The following is a 24,010-nucleotide window of genomic DNA, read 5'->3' as shown; positions in this document are numbered from 1 at the left end:
TCCATTACACACACTCCATCCTTCTCTATATCCACATTTCAAATGTTTCTAGTCGTTTCTCTTCACTTCGTCGTGATGTCCATGTTTTTGTTCCATACATTGGCACACTCCACACAAAGCACTTCACTAATCTCTTCCTTAATTATTTTCCAGAGGTGGAAAATCACATGTCTCTCATTATCTCTCAGCACTCCATACATAAATGTGAACTTCTTAAAGAATAGCCAATTACCCCTAAATGCAGAGAACATTGCTGTGCTGTAAAACAGATGAGTGCCGTTGTTATATTAAGAATAATACAGCTACACTTGAAGAGTCCACTGCAAGAATGATGGATGTCATTTGGAATACATTTTGCAGGAGAAGAGATTGAAAGTTTGAAATGCTTAGCGCTCAAAGCTTAACTGTGATTTTCCGATCATTACTGGACAATGACTATCAGTGTCAATGCCATGTATGTAACTCTCTACGTACATTCTATATGTCTTAAGCTATGCATTGAGTCTTAATTCATTTTCGACGAAAAAGTGACATCCATCATTCTTGCAGTGGACTCTTCACTTGCTTTCTATCCAGTTACAGTGATGGTCGGTTCCGGTACGCGGTCCGCTTGCAAGCTCCTCGTAGGTTAAAAATGACGCAATATCGAGACCTATGCTGTTATCAACATTCAAGACAGACGGATGTACAAACTGTACAGACAGATGGCTTTGCACCTCGCAATCACTAACAATGGACGAGTATCCAACAGGCAACTTAATTTATCCAACAAGCCCAGTCAGCAGCCAACATTCATTCCCGATCGTCAAATTGCTGTAAAACTAGTACAAACAAGTCCCGCAGTACGGCGGCACCGTCGCAGCCGAGAGCTGTAAACACGTACACGACATAAAACGAAATGGCCATTCATGCTCTAAATAGCTTCCGTCTTTTTGAGGACGCTTCAGATCTGGTCCATCACGTGACGTCATTCGGGCGCCATTGACGCAGGGAAACACAGACGTTAAGACCGCCATAATAGTTAAGATTTTAAATGTGCATGCAGCAGCGCTCCGCGCTTCGCTATTGTTTATTGAATAACTCGTTGCTACGGGGATCTGAAACGAGCAACATCAATCAGTAATGCGCTTAATTCGGAAACAAAAGCCAATCAACCAGCGCAACGCCAAATGGAAGCTACAAGCTCGACTGCGGTGCAGTTCTCTTTAACACAATTACTTATCAAACGACGCTTAATCAACTGCACAATTTTGTAGCAATGATGATATAATGAGAAAGGATGAAGGAAAAATACTTTCAGCTTTCATTCTTAAACATTCTACTCTTATCAGAGCGTGACCTTTTGACCCTACAAATAATGTCGAACTTTCACAGTACACAGCCACGTGGCGAGTATTCCGCAACAGTGGATCATCACACCGCCGATTCCTCATACAAAATAGCACTAAAAGTAACATGGACAATTAGCAGGATCGATATCCTGGCGAACAGTTTAATTTCTTGACTTTACACGCTGGAAACCCGAGTTCAAATTCCCGTGAAACCAAGTAGAAATTTTCTTCAACATAATACCCGTTGCAGATATTCGCGGAGCTATCAACATCATCCTTGATGCAGCGAAGATTCACATCTATCATATACAACGCAAGCAACTTCTAACATGGAGAGGTCACGAACGAGAAAAGCCACATTTTAATGAAATCGATACCAAGGTTCATGTATGTTTGTACACAGCGATTCTTCTGACATATAGTAAGCGCATATTGTTCAAATTTCGTACAAGTCAGTTCATTTGTGAATGATAAAATGAAATACAGTATAATACTTTTAATAAAACATTACAGAACACAACGAAGTAATTGATTCGATCCCAGAGTCTTCACTTAAGTTTTCCGTAATTTTCCACGTCCTTCCAGACGAATAATGGGATAGTACCAAGAACAGAGGGAAACAATCTGCCTCCTTCCTAATCGCAATTAACCCTTCACAATCACATCTCATACATCACAAAATCTTCCGCGATAGGCTTGTCACCTATTCGCATCAGTGTTGCCCCAGAAAATGTGTCCTCTAGCGGACACTAGTTACGGTACAGTGGGGAAAACCGAAAAAAAAATCATTAAAATTAACTGACAAATGAAAAAGTAGTTTGTATGAAAAAAAAAAAAAAAGATTACCACTACCACTACTTCTACATAGAATTATTTCTACTTTCTGTTTCGATTTAATCTCACTTTTTACCCAAACATGGATTGTAAGAGGCGGCGGAAACCATAACCACCACGCTTTCTGGACCTCACTTCTCTGGACCTAAGGAATTATGTCATGCAGAAAATGTAGGCTACACAGTATACTCATTAACGGTATATAATACTTGAAAGAGCGAATCAGATAAGCTATCCTTATGTGGTAGAAATTAAAGCATGGCTCACGCCTAGATGTCTATCGGGCAACCAGAAGAGCCCATATCCAACTTGATGAAAATGCAAAAAAAAATAAAAAATAAAAAAAATAAAAATAGTTATTTTCTCATGTAGTGGCTGTTTCACATTCCTAACAGCTTTTGTTATAATTACACTTATTTATTGAAACAATCCGTACAATTTGTTCATCTTTTGAGCCACTTTGTATTTGTTCTGAAGGCCTAGCCTCGCTCATGACCTCGCAGACTGAAGGGCTATGTGAAGTGTTGATGATGATGATGATGATGATGATGATGATGATGATGATGATGATGATGAGGGAAAACAGCAGAACCCAGGAATCCCCCTAGAACCTATTTCGTCCACCACAAATTCAACTTTGACCCAGACGGGGATGAAACCCGGGTCTTACAGTGAAACTCATAGCAGCACAACAGCTAACCACTCGGTCACGAGAGAGGTATTTTTTATAATTATTATGTAACCATTTAAAACCCTACCACTACATTACTGGACACAGTGCATACTCGAAATATGTTTAAAAGTGGATAATTAAAGGACAAAATATAATGATAATATAAAATTAGTGAACACTGAAAAAGAAACCTAAACCAACATATTATTCTATAAGTATGTGAATTCGATCTATGACTGGCATACTATTCCGTCATGTAAACCACTAAACTATAATAACGCAGAGAAAAAAAAATAGGAATTATAACATGAAACGTAAAAGTATTTGGAAAATGGTTTACAGTCTACGCCTATAATCTAGTTATGTTGACATTTGCTTTTCAAACCCTTCAACGTGTTATAAATTTCATCACGCTTTCCATTCGTAACATCCCTTTGCGTCAGGGCTGGGCACATTACATGATTCTGAGAAATGAGCGCTGTGCTTTAAAGAGCGGCTGTTCCGAGCGCTGTGACGTATGCATACTGTACGTCATTCAGTGTCGGTGCAGTGGTGACTCTGCAGTATGATGGCGAACTTTGAAGACGGAGCTTCCGCTCATATACTAAAGCGGCCCGCTACTCCCAATGCTTTTAATGTATCATGGGAGGAGGAGTTCTTTTTCGTAGAGAGCAGTGGATTGGCAAAGTGTTTAATTTGCCATAAAACACTCCAACTGATTAAGAAGTTCAATATCCAACGACATTATTCTTTACAACATGCTACTGAATATGACAAATATATTGGTAATGAACGCCATAAATTAATACAACAACTTAAAGAAAATGTTTCTCAGGTACATTATATTAGAGTAACTATTTGATATTTATATTGCATTATAAGTTATTATACATTTAGTAATATATCATTTTAAATTATACAAGTATTATGTTATATCATAGTACTTATAGTATATTACAGTTTATGATATATCATATATCATGTCATGTCATGTCATGTCATATCATATATCATATCATATCATATCATATCATATATTATATTATATTATATTATATTATATTATATTATATTATATTATAATATATTATATTATATTATATTATATTATATTATATTATATTATATTATATTATATTATATTATATTATATTAACAGGATGACAATAATGCACTTAGTGACTCGGCTATAAGAATTAGCTACAAAATTTGCCACGAAATTGCAAAAGAATTGAAAACATTCAACGAAGGTGAATTCATCAAGCGATGTTTAATTATATTGGCAGATGAACTCTGTCCACAGCAAGTAGGGGAAATGGAAGCCATACGCCTGTCTCGTAGAACCGTGGTCAGGAGATTGCAGTATGTGCGTATGAGTTATGTACAGTTACCCTTAAAAAGAATGAGACGATTCTCGGTTGTCGGAAGTTAAAGTTCTACAGCGCGGTTCACTCGATATCGACGTATAACGAAAAGTACCATGACAAGTAGAACAAAAATTGTTACAAGGACCACAACAAGGACAAGGACCAAAATAAGGATCACGAAGAAGACAGCCATTTAAGGCCACGATTTCACAACATAGCTCGAGTCACAAAATATCATTGCTTCTCTGTACCGAATGGCAAATGCCTGCTATCGGATCTACATTCTGGACTGCTGCTGTCATTGTCTTGTCTCGATAGCTCATATAGTAGCGTGTCGGTTCCACCGTATAACCGAAACGTTTAGTGTTCGATCCCAGGTAAAACTCTTTTTTTATTGAGGTGTAATTAATTTGTTCAGAGTTCCTCGACTGTATAATTAGTCGAAAAATATGGAATAATTTATGCCCAATGTTTTCGTCTACAAGTGGGCTGAACCTCGTCAAAAAATAAATAAATCTTACTTGGAACTTAAAAGTATTCTTCCTGAAACAAAAATCATAAAAAACAAAAAGAGATCCGTTAACTTAAAATCTTGTCCACATACCATCATACATTTCTCCAATCGAAATCCACTCGATTGGTAGCGAAGGCAAGAGGTTGACAGCTTCTGCTTCCCCCAATATTTCCATTTGCGCAGCCCTCCGGCTCCTAATACCGCGGTTCCTCAACCTGCTGATCACAGTCTGTGAAGAACCGGGAAAGTTAGATGCTGCTCTTATTTCGTTAGCAGTCCGAAAGGGGTCCAGTCGAACTATTCGAATAAGAGAGCATCCTCTTCCAATGAAGAAATCCGCGGACGCCCAGAAATAGGGCGATTTCCGACCTCCCCTGAATTTTGTAACGATGAACCCCCTCGCGGCTGTACTTCCAGGAACACTGACCAAACGGCCAGCAGATCTAGCCCCATATCCAGCCTCAACTAGAGCTATAACTCGATGTCTCATGTCACGTCGGTTCGCCATTACGATGAGAAATGAGGGATGACGATAATACTTTAGTGCAGACAATGACTATTTAGCGTGATATAGAATAATTTAAATAAGGGGAGCAACCCTAAATTAAATATTTAAATAACAGGATGTAACAGGAAGTCCAATTATTGTTGCGAAACTAATAAAATTAAATCTAATTACATTAAGTAAACAAATCCCAAGTTATGACACCACATTGCTACAGCTAATTTCTAGGTTATTAACATAAGCATTGAATAGGTCCGTGCTTATGCGTTGGACGACAAAACCAAACATCGAAAGTTCGAATCTTGCCGCGGAATGTAACTTCTTGCTTTTTATAATGTAAATCAGACTTCTAACTACAATCATTCATATTTCTTACATTATTTATTAATATTTATAGCCAACATTGAATTTGTAAAGAAAAGACTTTAGAAATCTCATATAGAATTTGTGATCTGTAGTGACATAAGCATATATTACCTCTCGGAACTTTTCCGTAAAAGTAAATTAAATTCACTCCTTGAAACTGGAAACCTTAATCGTAGAGTCATTTTCCCACCAGCATACAAGCTGAAGTATCACAGCCATTGATAAAAGTTCTGTACACAAAATTAGACTGAATTCCTATTCGACAGAACCTATTGATATTGATATTATTTATTAATAGTTCAAAAGTACATAAACTTAATCTTAAAACTGATACATTCACAAATAATGATAATACACAATATTTACACAATTTAATAACAAATTTTCTATCATATAATTATTCAACTTACGTGGTTTAACTTACACTTACTTCTGGTTTTAGTGCAAGTTTTCACCCTATCGCATTTATTTTTTTTACACATTCAAAACTTGTTTACATGCTAAGATAGAAATTCTCTTTTTTTTTTCTATAATAAACAAGTGTATATAAATCGTCCTTGCTGCTATATTCATCTAATTATCTTTCACCACAGTCATATTTATATTTAAATTTCAGTTCCTCGTTTACACAATACTTAACTATTTTATGTAATCAATATCGCATAGAGGTTAGCAGATGCAGACAATATGTGAACAAACAGAATAGCTGAATCAGTACATTCTATGTGAATATGTAGGGCAGTATCTAACCTCGTGCTTACGCTTGTCAGCAAAATCCTCGACGTAATCTTATTACAGCTGGACAGAACCTATAATCAATGGCTTGTCTGAACATGATAAACAAATCCCAAGTGTTTCCAATGTCACTGAACAATTTCAAAATATTAATTTAAAAACTAAAAAAGGGTCGTAAATGCTGTATCTAATGACTATTTACATTTATGTCTACAAAATGAATCTTGGAAAACCGTATATGATACTGGTACTACTGATGTTAAGAGTAAATGTATTTTTCAATTTAATTTCAGAATCACTTCAGTGGATGTTCTCCACTCAATGTTGTGAAAAAATTCAAAAGTAAAAACATGTAGATAACGCAGGGACTTAAAAATCTCATGTATTAAAAAGAAGAACCTATATGTAATGAGTTGCAATGTAATGATCCTCATGTTCTTAAATACTACAAGAAGCACGGTGTAATTTATCAAAAATTATGAAAGAGGGAAATAGAATACATTTGAATAGAAAAGTACAACATTCAGATAATGCAATTAAAGCTATTCGGAATATTATTAAAGTTAAACTTATAGATATTCTAAGAAAGAAAATATTTTGCATTTAAACCAGTGATTATAAACTAGAGGATCCCAAATCTACTGCAAATTCTTTTAATGTCTTATAGTATATAGTACAGAAATATTATTGACAACTTAAACATTCAAGATATTGCAAAAGATACTGCAATTGGTTACTTAACAAATGCATTTAATAATTAGTATTAATATATGTAATTAGTCAATAACTGCAACAGTGCTTTTTCATTCAATCATAAAATGAATAAAATTGAATCCACATTAAATTAAACACTATTGAAAACACGTAGATAAAATAGTTAAAATCAACTGACGGGGTGAGAATGAAATAATCCAAAGCCACACTTTTAACAAAAATTGTTTTGTGCGAGTGCATTTCTTACACATATGGGAAAGCTACTAATAAAATATTGTAATAACTACTCAACAAATGACATAGCCTAAGGACTCTAAACCTTTGTAAAAGTTTGTCTGTGTGGCTTAGGAATATTTTTTAATTTCATTTTAATTGTTAGTTTTTAATATATATGCATTTATATTGTATGTGCGTGTATGTATAAATGCATTCATTAGATTAACGTTTATAATATTATAACTTGTAATTTTGTATTGTCTGTGATCATTAACACTTAATCTGAGGACTTTATAAAACTCTACAGTATTTCAACGTTATTGAGCTATTTCAAAGTTATTTAGACAAAAAAAAAATCGTTGTGTAGACTAGGAATCGAACTCGCACTCTTCTACACGAGACGCAGAAGTCTTAGCGTCTGAGCTATTGAAACGACACGAAAGCTTTCCTTTCTGTGCGGAGCGTCGATCTAGTCTTGAAGGTCCATTGTCGATTTAACTACACGATTTATGTATATATTTATCTTTTATTTACGTAATATTATATTTTTTGTAGTATTTGAAGTGAATTTCGGAACGATGCTAGTAACAAACCAAATAGCCTGCATTTAAGTAACTCAATATTCGTTATCTTGTGTATCAGTGCTCTGGTCTCTGATCATGCGCAGTGTATTACATCTGAGACTTAGGAATATTCAATCGTCTCATCCTTTTCTAGGGAAACTGTACATAAGCCTAATGATTTGTGTGTGTGCATAGAGCGAAGTTTATTTCATTAAATTAATAAGAGTGTTACAAAGATTGCACTGTACAATGGATTGATGTAATATCCTTATAAACTATTATGTACTGACAGACTAAATGACTAGAACAACCGTGGCCCTTGTTATATTAATGCAGGGAAGGTAGCTGTAATGTGAGTCCGCCACTGCGTGAACGTTCTGCTCTGGCTTGCCTTGCGGAGCGAGAGCAGCTCTGGCCGGCTAACCGGAGCCGCTCTCATGCCCGGCCCTGCTTTGCGTAGTATGACTGGGTCTTCAGATTATAAAGACGGATTAATCCAAGATACTTCGAGAAAAGACCACACAGTATCTCCATACTAGTTGGATGATCGCTCACCTCTGCTGAGGCACATGGACGCGAGGTCACCAATCGGCTGGTCGACCTTGGTCCTACATGGGCTGTCGCGTCACGCCACAGATTACATTAGTTGGAGAAAACGTTTTCCACCAATCACATCATAAATCCTTTCAGTGAGAAGTCATCATCTAAATGGTCTAAGGTTGAGAAACGAAGCATGCGAACTGCCTTCAAACAGGTGAACCATTAACACCAAGCAACCTGAGTGCAAACCACAGACAGACGGACATGAAGGAAAACGGTAGTAGGTTTCGAATATTATACAGAGTGAACCGCAAGTGATGTCTTTAATTCCAGAGGGTTATTCTTAGAGATATTTCAAACAAAAAAGTTCTGCTCGTTTTTACTTCCTTTTCGAAATAAGAGTTGTTTTATATTAAACATTTCATAGCGTGTTTTGGAAAAGGCATCGATGAATTCCCAATATGCTCAGACAATTTAAGAAAGCAGTGTATTATTACAATAAATGATTGAAAGAATTTTGGTTTAGTCCTTTAAATGTACAGAAATTTCATCTGAACAAAAATGTAACATTTTAAAATTCATTTGTAGAATGAAAATTTACATTTGTTGAAATCAAACTTCTTCACATTTAAAGGACAAAACTAAAATTCTTTCAATCATTTATTATCATAATACACTGCTCTCTTAAGTTGACTGCGCATATTGGAAATTCAATCAATTTCTTTCTAAAAATACGCTATGAAATGTTTCACATAAAACAATTTTTACCTCTAAAGGGAAGCAAAAACGAGTAAAATTGTATTGGACTTTTTTGTTGGAAATCTCTCAAAGAATAACGACATTGCTTACGGTTCACTCTGTATTTACTTCAGCAGAAAATTGGATACTAAGAAAGACTTCGCTTATACTAAATTACGTTCATCGACCGTTGTGCACATTCAATGTAAGTATTGAATAAATCTGTCATTATCTTTCCTACAAAGTGCATCGTTGCTCAGCGAGAAACCATCATCTATGTGACTTATAGTTGAGAACTGCCCTGAACTTGGTGAACCATTAACACTAAGCTGCGTATAGATCACTACAGAACAGAGATAGATTGGGAGGAAAACGTACAGTAAGTGGACTTTGAAAATAAGTGGGTGCTTCAAAAAGTAACGTAACAAGAGCTCTCATGGACAAAATTTGTTTCACAGGCAAATATACTGATACACAGTAGTAGGGCACTGGTATGCATTACTTTTCAATATAGTCGTCACGCTTGTTCAAACACTTGTTCAAACGGTAGAGCAAGGCATTGTTGCCGTTAATCTGCGTCAAGTCCCTGAAGCCACGTCATGACTGCTTGCTGAACGGCCATATCGATGTTGAATCGATACCACCCAGGTGCTTCTTCAACGGTCCAAAAAGATGGAAACCACCGGGATCCAGGTCCAGGCCGTAGGGAGGATGGCTCAGTACCTCCCATCAGAAATGTCATTTCGCACCATACACCTCAACAAGTTGACGATGAATTTCTGCTGGTGAGGTGCTCTTTATACGCAAAAACCGGATCACACTACGCACTTCCATATTTGATTATGTTTCCGTGTGTGCAGCCATCTTACGACTGCTTGTGCGAGAGTCTGACACAACATATTCGCCATCTAATGGCTGCGTGATATGCCTGTGATCTGCTACTGTGGCCCTGACCCATGAGAGCTCTTGTTAAATTACTTCACTTTTTGAATCATTCTCGTAAAATAATATCACAGCTAGCATATACAATCACGAAGCTTGAGTTTTGAGGCTGCTAGGAACAACAGACTGTGCCGGTACTATTTCGCATTGTCCGTTATGAGGCGATATTAGCGATCCTAGTGGTTAGCAACTATCTATGGATGCATATTTACTACATATTGAGCTTCCTGACCGTATATACTAGACTGTGAAAATATGCCAATGAAGATTCTCCTTAGCTTGTCCCTAAATGGTTATAATAAGGATTTCGAAGTTCTTTAATTCCTCCTGCTTGCAATAGACAAGAACAAATCTTATATGGGAATTAAACAGCGACTCTACGAGTTTCCATACCATACCATATAAGTGTTCAACGTGAGCATTATTTGTCACACAGCAGACATCCAGCCAATAGTCAGCATGTATGGAGTGATAAGACTCAACAGCAGCAGCAGCAGCAGCAACAATTCTTCTCAACTCTGGCAGGTCGGCAGGTAATGAGGGCAGGTACACATGGTCCTTCACCCAACCCCACAGTAAGAAATCACATGGTGTGAGGTTGGAGGACCATGAAATACTTACAAAAGGTTCTCTGACATCTCGATTCTTTCGTTGGGCACACGTGGACGTCCTGAACTCTTCCCTTTACAGATGCATCCAGTCGTTTCAAATTGTCTATACCATCGACGAATGTCGTCGTTGGATAGAGGATAAATTCTGGATTGCTGTCAGAAAGCTTGCTCTACAGAGACTACAGAATCGCACTTCGCAAATTGCAATACAGAAAATTACTTATCCACAGGAGCCGCCATTTTGTAAATATGACGCTGTGACACAACAAAGATAAGACACGAAACTTGCACAGCTCTCCTTCCATTACATGTAGAAAACGCACATCTACGTTCGTTTGTAAAGCCATACCAACCACATGAAACTCCGATAATTATTTAGTGACACGGTGTAGCTTATTTAACGACGCTCGTCAACCTCTGTGCAACATACGACGTGTTTGATACAGTGATCACTACACTAACATGTGTACGGAGTGCATTGTTGTTCAGCGAGAAGTCAGTTGGCCTACGGTTGAGAACTCTCCTCAGCGCGGTAAAACATTAGCACCAACCAAGATTCGAATAAGCACAGAGTGGGAGGATAGGACGAAAACATGAGTAGATTTAGAAAATGTACTTCAGCAGGAAGTTAGACGCTAAAAAAAACTCCGCTTATATTTAACGACGTTTCATCAACCTCTGTGCACATATGACACAAATGTCGGATAAAGCTATCATTATCTTGTCTACAAAGTGCAATGTTAAAAGGACATGAGGGTGCCGCCTTACCTGCAGAATCAGCGGAGCGCCTGGACACGTAGACCACCCATCCGCCGCGACCGATGTGCGGGACGACTGCGGACTCTTTCCATCGATTCCAGTTTTATCTTAGCCTAATCAATCAGGCGGTTACGAAACGGGCGAGCGTGGTTCAATACCAGGAGGGTTCATGAATTAGTCAATCGGGGCCCGCAGCACTGCCCCATTAAACGGAAAATACGAATTATTGAGGGTTCCCTTAAAGGTCAGGGATAACCAACACTATTCGTAACAGCTTCTCAAAATCAGCCAAACTATTTCAAATAGCTTCTCAATAGTTGTTGAAGCTCAAAGTCCAGTATGATCGCCGGTGGACATTCAAAGATTTATATGTGAATATCACATTTACTGTGTATCATTATCACATTAAATGTTAGCCTTGTATAATGTTGGTAACATGTGTGAGGAAACCAAGATATTACAAAGTTTGCTTTATTACATAGGCACATAGCAATACGTAAATGTGAAGCATGTAAACTAAAATGGCCGAATTTAAAAATCATATTGAGGTTAATATTTTAGATAAGTTGAAAATATATAATGAGGAATTGTTTTTAATTAAATGAAAAACAATTCCTTATTAAAATGGCCGAGCTCCTTAAATGGTTCCAAAGGTCATATCTATAGCGACTTCCCTTATTGCAATTCAGTGTGTCGTTAAATAACTGGTCATCCGTTGATGGTGAAGCAGACATTTACTGGATCGTGTATTTTTTTTAGTTGGTTATTTAACTACGCTGTATCAACTACGAGGTTATTTAGCGTCGATGAGATTGGTGATAGCGAGATGGTATTTGGCGAGATGAGGCCGAGGATTCGCCACAGATTACCTGGCATTCACCTTACGGTTGGGAAAACCTCGGAAAAAACCCAACCAGGTAATCAGCCGGGAATCGAAACCGCGCCCGAGCGCAACTTCAGACCGACAGGCAAGCGCCTTAACCGACTGAGCCACGCCGGTGGCTTCGATTATTATTATTATTATTATTATTATTATTATTATTATTATTACCTAGTGTACGAAGTGAAAAATTCACGATGTTTCCATTTGTACTAACAATGAAATCAATCAGTGGCGGCTCGTAACCATACATTCGCAACTACACAGCCTACGGCTCGTTTACGGAGTCATTTTTCTTTCTGTTATCGTGTACTTTCAACAGTTTTAGTTTACGCTATCAAGTTTGGTATTTTGGTATTCTCTGTATATAGAGTGCTTTCAAAGTATATTGGAAAATTCTAAAGAGAAAAATGTAAGGTTTTATTTTATTTTAGTAGGTTATTTTACGACGCTTTATCAACAGCTTAGGTTATTTAGCGTCTGAATGAGATGAAGGTGATAATGCCGGTGAAATGAGTCCAGGGTCCAACACCGAAAGTTACCCAGCATTTGCTCATATTGGGTTGAGGAAACAGCCCGGAAATAACCTCAACTAGGTAACTTACCCCGACCGGGAATGGAACCCGGGCCACCTGGTTTCGCGGCTAGACGTGCTAACCGTTACTCCACAGGCGTGGACGAAAAATTTAAGGTTGCCATAATATCTACTAAACGATGAACATGATGAAAAAAGGAAAGCAATAATGATTGTGATGATAAAGGTCATGATGAAGATAACGACAGTAACGATAAAGAACATTAAATGAAGATGAACACCCTAATAAGTTGATAATGACGATGACGATAAAGGGAAAAGAAGTGAATGATTATACTAACGATGGAGAAAAAGAGAAAGATGAAAGTAATGGCGAACAAGAAGGCTAAGTTCATGAAGAGAAAATAAAGGATGGACTTTTACTTAGGAGATTATGTAGAAGATTATAGTGATGAAGAGAGAGAGAGATATAATGGCTGTAATGATCAAGAATAAGATAAAAAAGGTAATGGAGAAGACGACGACGACGATGATGATGATGATGATGGTAACGATGATGATGAATAATAAGAACATGACGATGACGACAAAGAAGAAACAACTGATGAAGACGTAGACAGTGATGGTTGTGGTGGTATACTGCAGAAGTCAATGTCTTGATTTATTAAAAGCACAGAAAAATTTTAATGTATAAACAAAAGTAAAATCCAAGTAGAACAGACCTGAAATATTGCGTTTGCTGCCTTGTTATTAGCTTGTGTGAGAGCGGCGATGAACAAAGAAGTCATTTCTTCCAATTACCAAAGGGTAGGCCTCTGTGCGAATGCGGATGGGGTGAGATGGAGAACTGTTTTGCATAACAGAGAGCAGAGGCGGGCCCGCGTGCTGCAGCCCGCCACATTAAATTATTCACAAGTCCTTTTTAATTTCCGTCTCCTCGAGAAGCAGAAGGAAGAGTGGAAATTAATTGTTATCAGGTTTTAAGTTGGATATTAATCCAGACAAGTGAAGCTCGATATAAAACTTTGTGAATACACCCGACGAGACTTCATCTGCATAAACCATTGTTGGGAAATTAGAGATGACCCAAGTCCATCCCTGATCTCTCCGAGAGATTCAAACTGAGAAGATTCTGACAATTTCTCCAGTGTAAGCATTCGGAATTAAAGGACAGTACTAGCACCATTTTATGTTCACGAACCCATTTAAAGGCTTCTTACATATAAAGAAAATGCAATCATAATACTTTCATTAGAATATACTTTCCCAGCAACCTTTATACAAAAACGTGATATCTGACGCGCCATTTCTCTGTCCACCTGCTCTGTCCACAGAATTTTCTTCTAATTTACTGCACTGCACGAACGGAACCCCGATCCACGAAAACCCGTCCGCTTTTCAATCTCGGATACACTGTAACCTATTGGTTTACTGTACCCGCTCAGACATTTCTACATTTCTCCTACTCGCAATCGAACTCCTGTGCAAAGTTGACAGCTATGTTACAGCTACTTTTTAGCCCTGAATACTCTGTAACCTACTGACTTATTGTGCAGGCACTAATATTTTATTTTTTGTTGTCTGCTAAGGATTAAACATTGGTTCCCTTTGGTTAAAATATGATAGTTATTTCACAACTACTGCTAGTTATAAATGGCTGACGTGCGCGTGAATTTCTTTCATCCTCCATCTCTAACCAGTATCACACCACAGTCTAGCATATACAGTCACGAAGCTCGAGTTTATGAGGTTGCTAGGAACAATAGACCCTGCAGGTACTATTTCGCATTGTCTGTAATGAGGCGATAGTAGCGATTCTAGTGGTTAGCAACTATCTGTGAATGCATATTTATTACATATTGAGCTTCGTGACTGTATATACTAGACTGTAATCATACTACAATGAACTACTCAGTTAATTTATGTATGTATGCAGTCGAAAAACTATACAGTCGGGTTTCTAGATCACAGACCCAGTTTCAAATCCCAAAAACTTCAAGTGAAATTGTTAATGAAAAATGACGCTGTTTTGTATATGGAGTACTACCAATTTCCATACTAGCATTTTACCATTTCTCCGTCTGTATCTACCAATGTCCTGTTGTAAGCAAATCCTGGTTGAGTGTAAGATAAGGCCTTAAGGCCTTAACTCTGCCAGGTTAAATAAAGCCATCATTACTATTATTATTATTATTATTATTATTATTATTATTATTATTATTATTATTATATCATCACCATCATCATCATCCACAATGTCCGGCTGGCAACGTCAAAAACGGAAAATGGTCTAAAGTTTCGGTGCATTTCTCTGACACACTTGGATACCTAGGTCAATAAGGAATAATCAAATTATTCGCCACTGCATAGTAGTAGGTCAATTAGCTGACAGTTTGCCAGAAAACCTGCGAGAGCTCGATTTCTGCCACATTGTTACAATTCGTTTTCTTTCTTTTTGGGGGGATGGAATTGGTGATAGCTAGATGGTATTTGGCGAGATCAGGCCGAAGATTTTCCTTATCACTTGACATTCGTCTTACAGTATGGTAAAATCTGGGGGGGGGGGGACAATCATGTAATCGGCCCAACCCACGCCCGGGCGCACTTCCAGATTAGTAGGCAAACGCGCTACCGTCTCAGCTACGCCTGTGGCCTACAATTCCTTTTCGACACAGATGCGAGGCTGGTTCTTCCTGTTCTTCTATAGGTCTCGTAAGCAGAGATTGCCGACGACAGGAATGCGAACGAAACAATTCGACAAGGAAGAGCGGGCGACAGGAAAGGTCACGAGATAACTTGAATGATATTCAAGAGTAGAGCCGGAAGAGAAACGACATCGATAGAATCAGTCTTGCGTTGTGATAGTTACATTACTGTTTTATTCAGTTCCACTGCATGTGAATACGTGTCTTGTTCCAAGTGCGTTTATTTTATTATGTAGTGATGGAACGTTCTCCTCGCAGAGTATCATTATTTTATTCGTAAACATAATGTTGCGCGTTTAATTCGCTTCGAATTTTTCTCTTCATTTCCACAGGCGATGTCCCCATCTATTCATCTTCTTGAAAGAGACAGTACGTCCATCGGCCCGCACCTCTCGCCCTCTCGGCTTGCCTACATACACAGGTCAAAACAGATAGTACCGCCCCCACTATTTTTCGGTAATCGTTCCTTGCGCGAGCTATATCATAATTTCAAAAGTTCCTTATCATAACAGCACCGATATTCAAAATGGTCGTTAAGTAAAACATTACCCTGTTTATTCCAAGACAAAAATCCCGTCATGTGATATAGGTACACAGTGTGGTAAAGACAGCAGCAAGCGCAGTTTGCCTATGACCTTCACGGCAACACGAGCGTGTCATGACCCGGACTTCACTTATTTCGCTGCAGGTGATGAGAAGTGAAAGCCGATTTAATTAAAACGTTCTCTGAAGCAGAGAAAGGTGAGGCCCGAGGGAAATCAGAGTAAGACAGAAAGCTACTAATTGTCAGATTTTCAGACGCGAAAAAGTAGTGAGACTCACTGCTTCCCAATCTCTGCGCGTGGCGGCGCCATTACTCTTCTATCTCTCTGCTTCTGGTTCACTTTTGTGCGTCTTTCTTCTCGTATTTTGTCCTTATACTTTCCCTACCTCCGTCTCACATGCCTCTAATCTCAGTCTGTTTCTGTGTATCTCTTCTGTTTCCGTGACTGTCAGCATGTTCGTCTTCACCGTTTTAGCATCTCTCTCCCCTCCCACTAGTTTTTATCTGTAGTATACAGCTATTCTATTCTGTGTCTGTCTTTCCTATCTGTATCTTCTGTTAGAGGCCCTTTATGTTGACCGCCTGTGTTTCCGTTTGTGTACCTCTCTTCTGTTTGCGACAATCATAGTATACCTCTATGTTTATTCTGTACATGTTTACGTCTTCTGTCCATCTGTCGTGTCTACTTTATCTGCATTTATTCTTGCCTGTTTGTGACGAACCGCATCTCTTCTGTTTGTATATATCGTCTGTACATGACTGTCTGCATCTTCTTACTACCTCTTCGGGTCTCAATCTGCATCTGCCCATTTCCTCCGTTTCCATCTGTCCATATATTTTCTGTCTACATCTGTGTGTGTACTGTTTGTACATCCATATCCTGTCTGCGTCTCCTTACCATCTGTGCGTGTCTCTTCTGTCTACATCTGTCCATTATTCTCTGCTGCATTTGTCCGTTCCCTATGTCTAGCCTACATCTGTCAGTATCCCGTCTGTATATCTTCTCTATATCTGCCGTTCCTTTTGTCTATATTTGTCCGTTCCCTCTGCCTACATATGCCCATTCTCCTCTCCATCCGTCCGTAATCTTCTGCCTGCATCTGTCCGTGTTTATTCTGTCTGTATCTGTCCGTTCTCCTCTGTCTGCAAATGTCCGTGTTTCCTACGTCTCCATCTGTCCGTGTTTCCTATGTCTGCAACTGTCCATGTTTCCTATGTCTGCATCTGTCCGTGTTTCCTATATCTGCAACTGTCCGTGTTTCCTATTTCCTATGTCTGCATCTGTCAGTGTTTCCTATGTCTGCATCTGTCCGTGTTTCCTATGTCTGCAACTGTCCGTGTTTCCTATTTCCTATGTCTGCATCTGTCAGTGTTTCCTATGTCTGCATCTGTCAGTGTTTCCTATGTCTGCATCTGTCAGTGTTTCCTATGTCTGCATCTGTCCGTGTTTCCTATGTCTGCATCTGTCAGTGTTTCCTATGTCTGCATCTGTCCGTGTTTCCTCTGTATCTGACCATGTCTTCTCTGTATCTGTCCGTTATCCTCTGCCTGCACTTGTCCGAGTTTCATCTATCTGTAATCACCTATGCATCTGCATCTAATTCCTATTCGCATGTTTCTATCTTCTCTGCGTCTGTGTCCTCTTCGATTTTGGCCGTATCTGCTTCTCTGTGTCCTGTCGGAGACTGTATATGTCTGTTCCTGCATTTGATTCTCTGTATGTTCGTTTGTGTATCTTTCTCTGTGTATGCTTCCCTATGCCTTGTAACCTTCGTCTGTGTGTCTCTGTCGTTACGTATCTTTTCAGCTATCCGGTAATGTTTTAAGTAAAAGCACTTCGAGCACATGGTCAAATGAATGACTACCACATCGATGTTCCATGTCAAAGACCGACGCTCAAATCACGATGCATGCGCTTGATATGAGAATCTTATACTTAAAACTTCGTCTGGTACACTGCCCATGTGATTTATTGTGTTTCCATAGACAGAAATCCGGCGTAATTCTGACTGGTATTTTTAAATTATGAAAAGACAGAATTCAACGATAACAGGTGAATACCTCAAACAAGCGTCTAAACAAAAGTTGACTGGTCTTCTCTGCGCAAACACAACACGACCAAGCTACAGTTGAATCAGCAAGTCAACAGATGGCAGTGAATGCTAAATCAGCAAACTATGTTCGCACGGATGAGACCACAGTCCATGAACAGAGCTGTTCATTTCCTCGGCGAAATAGGGTCACCCCTAATCAATAGCCCGGACGATTTCTAATTACAGGGTCCAACTTGGGCTCACGGAAGCGGGATTCCAGGAGACAGGTCTGCCGGAATAATCCAGTAACACGGTCCACGGACCCAAGACGCTACAGGGCGTTTGGCAATCCATGCCTCTCGCTCTGTGAATCAGTCTATTGTCGCGTAAGCTAATTGACTACATCTAGTCCTTAGGATACGAAATTCTGTTAACACTAAACACGGGAAATCTGTGTTTATTTAATTTTATGGGCTATGTTTTGCTGGATACGAAGAACTTTACAAGCTTCTATTGGTTAGCGATAATGATCGCTGGATCACAACGCTGGCATCACCGTCAATGATCTGCGTTTTAGTATGCTTTCTTTATTCCGGTGATCAACGTTAATCGATTTTCTATTTCATATGCAAGCATGACTTTCATTTATGACAGTGAAAGAAACTTCCCTAATAGAAACAAACATCAACTCTCACAGAATTCAGAAATAAAACGTGTGTTATTAATACAGTATATTTGGTAGCAGAGTAACTCAGTTGGTAAAGTAGCTGGCTATGGGCTGGAAAGTTTCGGGTTCAATTTCGGGTAGCCTAGTGGTAGGATTTTTTTTCGTCACCAAAACTTTCAGAACGGCGATGGGGCCTACTCAGTCTCTCTTCAAATTGAACAGGCCTACCAAGTCTTTCCGGGGGTAAAAGGCGATCTGGACGTGGAATCGAGCATACCACCTGATTTTAACACCTATGTCATGAAAGCATGGCTCTACCTTCATGTCCTCTATATACAATGATATCTCTACCTATTTAAATATTTCATAATGAACAGTTTTAAATATTTTGGTAAATAAATACATGAAAATCATTACTACACTTTGGAGCAACTTGTTAACACATAAACGTCTGTCTAATGATGCTTTGTTTTCCGTAGACTCATTTAATGGATGGTATTGTAATCTGACTGTAGACTTGTTCAATTAACATTTCATTTCCTTTTTTAAAATTACGAAACATTTCCTGTTTTGCTATTCATTCAGGTCATGATTGACGAACAGATGTTAATTCCGAAGTGTTAAATGACCATTTTAGAGCCTTATTCTAATATGACCTACTTTAGTCCGACACACTTCTTCAGAATCAATCTAGAGCAATGATCACGGAAGTTAGCGAACAGTGTCAGCGTCCATAGTTGTAAACAAAACAATATTGTAATCCAGCGACAATCACTGGCAATGTTCGTCGAGCGACCAGTGCTGAAAACAAGCTCAAGTGCAAGAGTTAGTCTTCTTATGCAGAGCTAACATCGCCTTCAATAATAGGTCTTTATGGCTCCTAGGATATAAGTTAAGATAATAAATAGCCTCAAAATTAACTGAAAGTTCTAATCTATTCATTCAAAATTAAATAGAGTAAACAAAGAAGTCAAGGTGTACAAGCTTGTACATAAGTAGGTGTAGTAATACAATATGATTTTATTAAGTACAAATATGAGGATAATTGATCAATCGACCAGGTAGTTAAATTGATGTCGATTGATAATACTGATTGTAACTACAAGTGGAATGTAATCCTCATTTGGACTTAATAAAACGATATTGTATTACTATACACATACTTATGCACTCCCTGTATATGTGAAGAAAACGCGGTAACTGGTTACTGATATACACAACAACTCTTCTAGCGCCATTTTTATAAGTCATTATAAACATATTATTTTGGGATGTATAACACAATTACCTTTACCTTTGCTTTAATAGCCCGAGCGTCCTGGTCTAAAACATCATGCCTAGACTCGCATTATGAAAGCGTGCTGGTTCGATTCCTTGCGAAATTTTCGGCCAATGTATGGTACCGATGCCATCAGCACCATAATGAATTTGGGGAGCTACAGTAAGTAGAGAAATCTGCATCCGCGAACCAACTACAACGGCCGAGGGGATCATCGTACAAAACACACGATATTCCTGCACTACTTGATGATCGTTCACTTCTGCTGAGGCTGGTCGGCCTTGGAGCATGGTGCCGACAACACCACCTCACTCTTTTGCCGAGATCATGAAAACATAGACCTTTACTATACTTTCAGGCTCCCCATGCGCCTTCATGGTGTGTAAAGGAAAAACCTTTGCATTCATATTTAAACTAGAGCATCGATTATCCGAAACAATTGGGGACGGGAGGTGTTCGGATAACTGATACTTCGGATAACCGATCATTTACGAAAACAATTGTACCGGTGTCATAGGAGCAGTATGAAACAAAGAAACACTGATATTAAACACAAAACTGTACATATATATTTTTGTATCGCACGTCTTACAAATAATACAAGAACTGACTAGCCTAGTTTGACAAGTTCAAAGTGGCCATTAAAGTAGGCCTACAGTTTAGGAAAAGGAGTCCTTTTTTCTTTTTCTTTCTTTCTTTTTTTTTAGCTGAGACTTTTTTTTCTGCTGCTAAATCTCGCAAACAACGCTAGCGGAACTTCTACATGGCGTGCGCCCAAATTTGAATTTGCAGACTGGAACGCTTTCGGTTAACCGATGTTTCGGTTGATCGATATTCGGATAATCGATGCTCTATCCTCTACTGTATATTATTAACAGTGCTATGCGTGGTACTTTATTTGCAATTTCAATTTCTTCATTATGCTAAGTAAAAGGAGATTATTACTATGATGCTGCGAAGAAAAGAACAACTTCCAGAATTGTATACCTTTTGAGTATCAATGGCACTGGAAAAGCTGTTGTAAGTCTGAATATGTAAAATATGTTACTAGTCAACGATGCATACAATGGAAGGTGAAAGGAACTGGCCATTATATCCTGGCTTAGTTCCCTCATGAGTGATGTCTTATTGGTGTCGCGTATGAGGTTCCAAGCAGTCTTGGAACTGTTGATCAAACATACAGTACACCATGAAGTTTGTAAACGTGAGTTTTTCCTGAACTATATGAAAGATTTCGTTCATATTATCTACAAATCAATTTAGTTCAGAATAATATGGCCTACATGAAAAAATAATTATGCACAAAAAGTATTAATTATTATAAATCAACAACCCAAAAAGGAGGTTAACTAAAAATCACATTAAAAGATATTATCGGTGATTATTTTATTAACATTTATAGTAGCTTTAACTGTGAGTTCATATCGGATTCCCTGTTGGGAATGATACATTGTTCACTGGGTTTCCATATTGCTGCCATGTACCAGCCCACAGTGAACAACTATAGATTAAGGTATTGTGAATCAGTATTTATACCTTTGTTACAGTGGAACCAATACGGTATTTGTCATCTACATACAATAACTACATTACTAAATTATTTATGACCCAGAAAAAAAAACATCAAATTGACCAACCTCGGGATTTTAACATAAGAACTTTCGAATGTGAGACTAGAGTTTCACCACTGAACCACGTCTATCGATCGTGATTATTATACTGTGTCGAATGAAGTGATAAATTATGTAATTCCTATAAATAGAAAAAAATACTCTTCAGAGACATTACCTACATAATCTTTCCAAAATTCCGTTGCGATTTTCGTCTGAGTTTTTACAGTCCCCAGCACACATGAATCGTTACGAAGGACCACGCGCAGTGCAGGTACCAAAAATATATGTTTGTATTTTGCAAATTACACGGTGAGATTCTACTAGTAAGAACTAAACCTTGAAATCTACAGTCCTTTTATATTATACACAGTACCAATAAACTGTATACATAGTCTATTACTAGGATACGAAATCATACTAAGAATAAAGCAATGACTTTTTTCTAGTGTAAATTACAGGTGAATCGAGCAACAGTGAAGTCCCTTACGTCGTTCTTGTCAATTCCTGACATTATCCGACGTGAGAGCCGCTCTGCCATTACAGCTGACACAGATCTTAACGAGATCTTACAGCGACACGCGCGTCACCTGGCGGGTCCTACGCAAGATGGATCGAGCCGTAAGACGACTTGGATTAATATTTGATACCACGCACAGGTCTCCCATTCCGTTCCTGGCATCTAGGCATCCGTTCTTACAGTAGGATATATAGGCTACCTACATGTTTTATGAACTCTAATTAATAATTCATTTGAAACGTGTATGGGACAGTCCGCTTTTTATATTTCTTTTTAACTCACACTTCATGGAGCAAGAGTTTACAGTCCCTGTTTTCGATTGGTACATTCTGGGAAGAATGAATTAAAAAGACATCGATACTGCGTATAGATAACTTCGATAGTCCAATGGGTACCATATCTGCCATCACATCCGGGGTACGTGTGTTCAAACCCCGCCGAAGACAAGAGAACTGAAGAGCGATTGAAACAGTAGCATAGCTTTCTTCGAAATATAAGCGAAGTGCAGATACCAGTATCTATTTATAGTACCTAAAAGTTGTCCTTAAATCAGTGGGTTTTGGTCAAAATTTACCAGACATTTGCTGCCCACGTTAAAATTCAACTCTGTTATTCATCATCCTCAACTACAATTCCAACCTGCAGGGTGATAAAAAGACAACATTCAATATCTTGAGAGGTTGTGGTATTCATCAAAACAAGAAAACAAAGTATAATAAATATGGATCCTAAAATTAACATCTTCCGAGATATGGTGGCCATTCGGCATCTCGTGAAACCTACCTGCGCGCAGAGGAGAAGAAAGTGGACTGAGAAGCTTCCCTCCCTCCCTATGCTTCTACTAGTAGCAAGCGAACTCACTTACCCCCACTATAAGGTGCTTACTATATGCTACGACGCAAGCAAGCATTTGGTTTCACGAGATAACGAATGATCTATACTTGTTCATCATCATCAATGTTATTTCTATTTAGAAAAGAAACATTCAATATTCTGAGAGGTGTCAATATTGATCAAAATAAGAAAGAAGAATAATAAATATGGATCCTAAAATTAGTATCTTCCGAAATATAAGTACCATTTACTTGTTCAACATCATAGAAGATGGTCAACGTTTATTTCCATTAAAAGGAAAAAAATTTAATATTCTGAGTAGTAGCCATCGAAACAAGGGAAAAAGTCTAATAACATGGGCTCTAAAATTAAATTTTGTAAGAAAAAATGGCTGTGAAGTTGGTATTGTAAGCCTATTATATCGGAAATGCAGTAAACAAAAGGATAGCGACGTTAGTTCCTAAGACGTAGAGCAGAGGGATGAGTTACAATGAATGGAACTCACATTGAGTATCTCCTACGATGTACAGTAGTGGCAAAAAACCGGACCAATCCTTGTAGCTGATTTCAGAGCACGATAGACTGGTAACGAAGGGCCATATTCATAGACATTCTTAGCGCAGGCTTCCGGTAGATGATCAGTGAACTAAAGTTTTTGGTATTCATAAACCAGTGTTAGCGACATGATATGATATGAATCCTGTACAAGTAATCAGTCGATAGCCGGGGCTAGTTTAGCACGCTCGTAGCACGGTCTAACGAAATGTCTATGAATAGCACCCTAAGACTTTCGTGGTTTGAATCCTGCCTGGGAAGGAAACTTTTTTTTGTTCCTTATTCAAATTTATTCCCAATACTTTTCGATTGCAGCGATATTTTACTACTTAATTAACTTATTATTCCCATAACATGAATTTTACCAGCAATCGAAAAGTATTGGGAATAAATTGGAATACGGAACAAAAAAAGTTTCTTTCCCAGACAGGATTCGAACC

The 24,010-nt window shown here is 38.3% G+C and overlaps 1 protein-coding gene across 6 annotated transcripts in view; it reads right to left on the bottom strand.

Annotated features, from left to right (window-relative positions):
* LOC138706305 (atypical protein kinase C-like) overlaps nucleotides 1-24,010 on the bottom strand; it is a 789,643-nt gene that overhangs the window by 687,872 nt on the left and 77,761 nt on the right. The window contains exon 1 of one of the 6 annotated variants that reach the window (XM_069835432.1): nucleotides 11,418-11,545. The exons of the other annotated variants lie outside the window; for them this stretch is intronic. The gene's annotated coding sequence lies outside the window, so the exon portion shown is untranslated. Of the gene's footprint in view, nucleotides 1-11,417; nucleotides 11,546-24,010 lie in introns of those variants that run through there. 6 annotated transcript variants of the gene reach the window in all.

The sequence above is a fragment of the Periplaneta americana genome, chromosome 9 (genome assembly GCF_040183065.1).
Source record: "Periplaneta americana isolate PAMFEO1 chromosome 9, P.americana_PAMFEO1_priV1, whole genome shotgun sequence".
NCBI classification, from domain to species: Eukaryota; Metazoa; Arthropoda; class Insecta; order Blattodea; family Blattidae; genus Periplaneta; species Periplaneta americana.
This window is presented reverse-complemented; position numbering and strand designations above follow the sequence as displayed.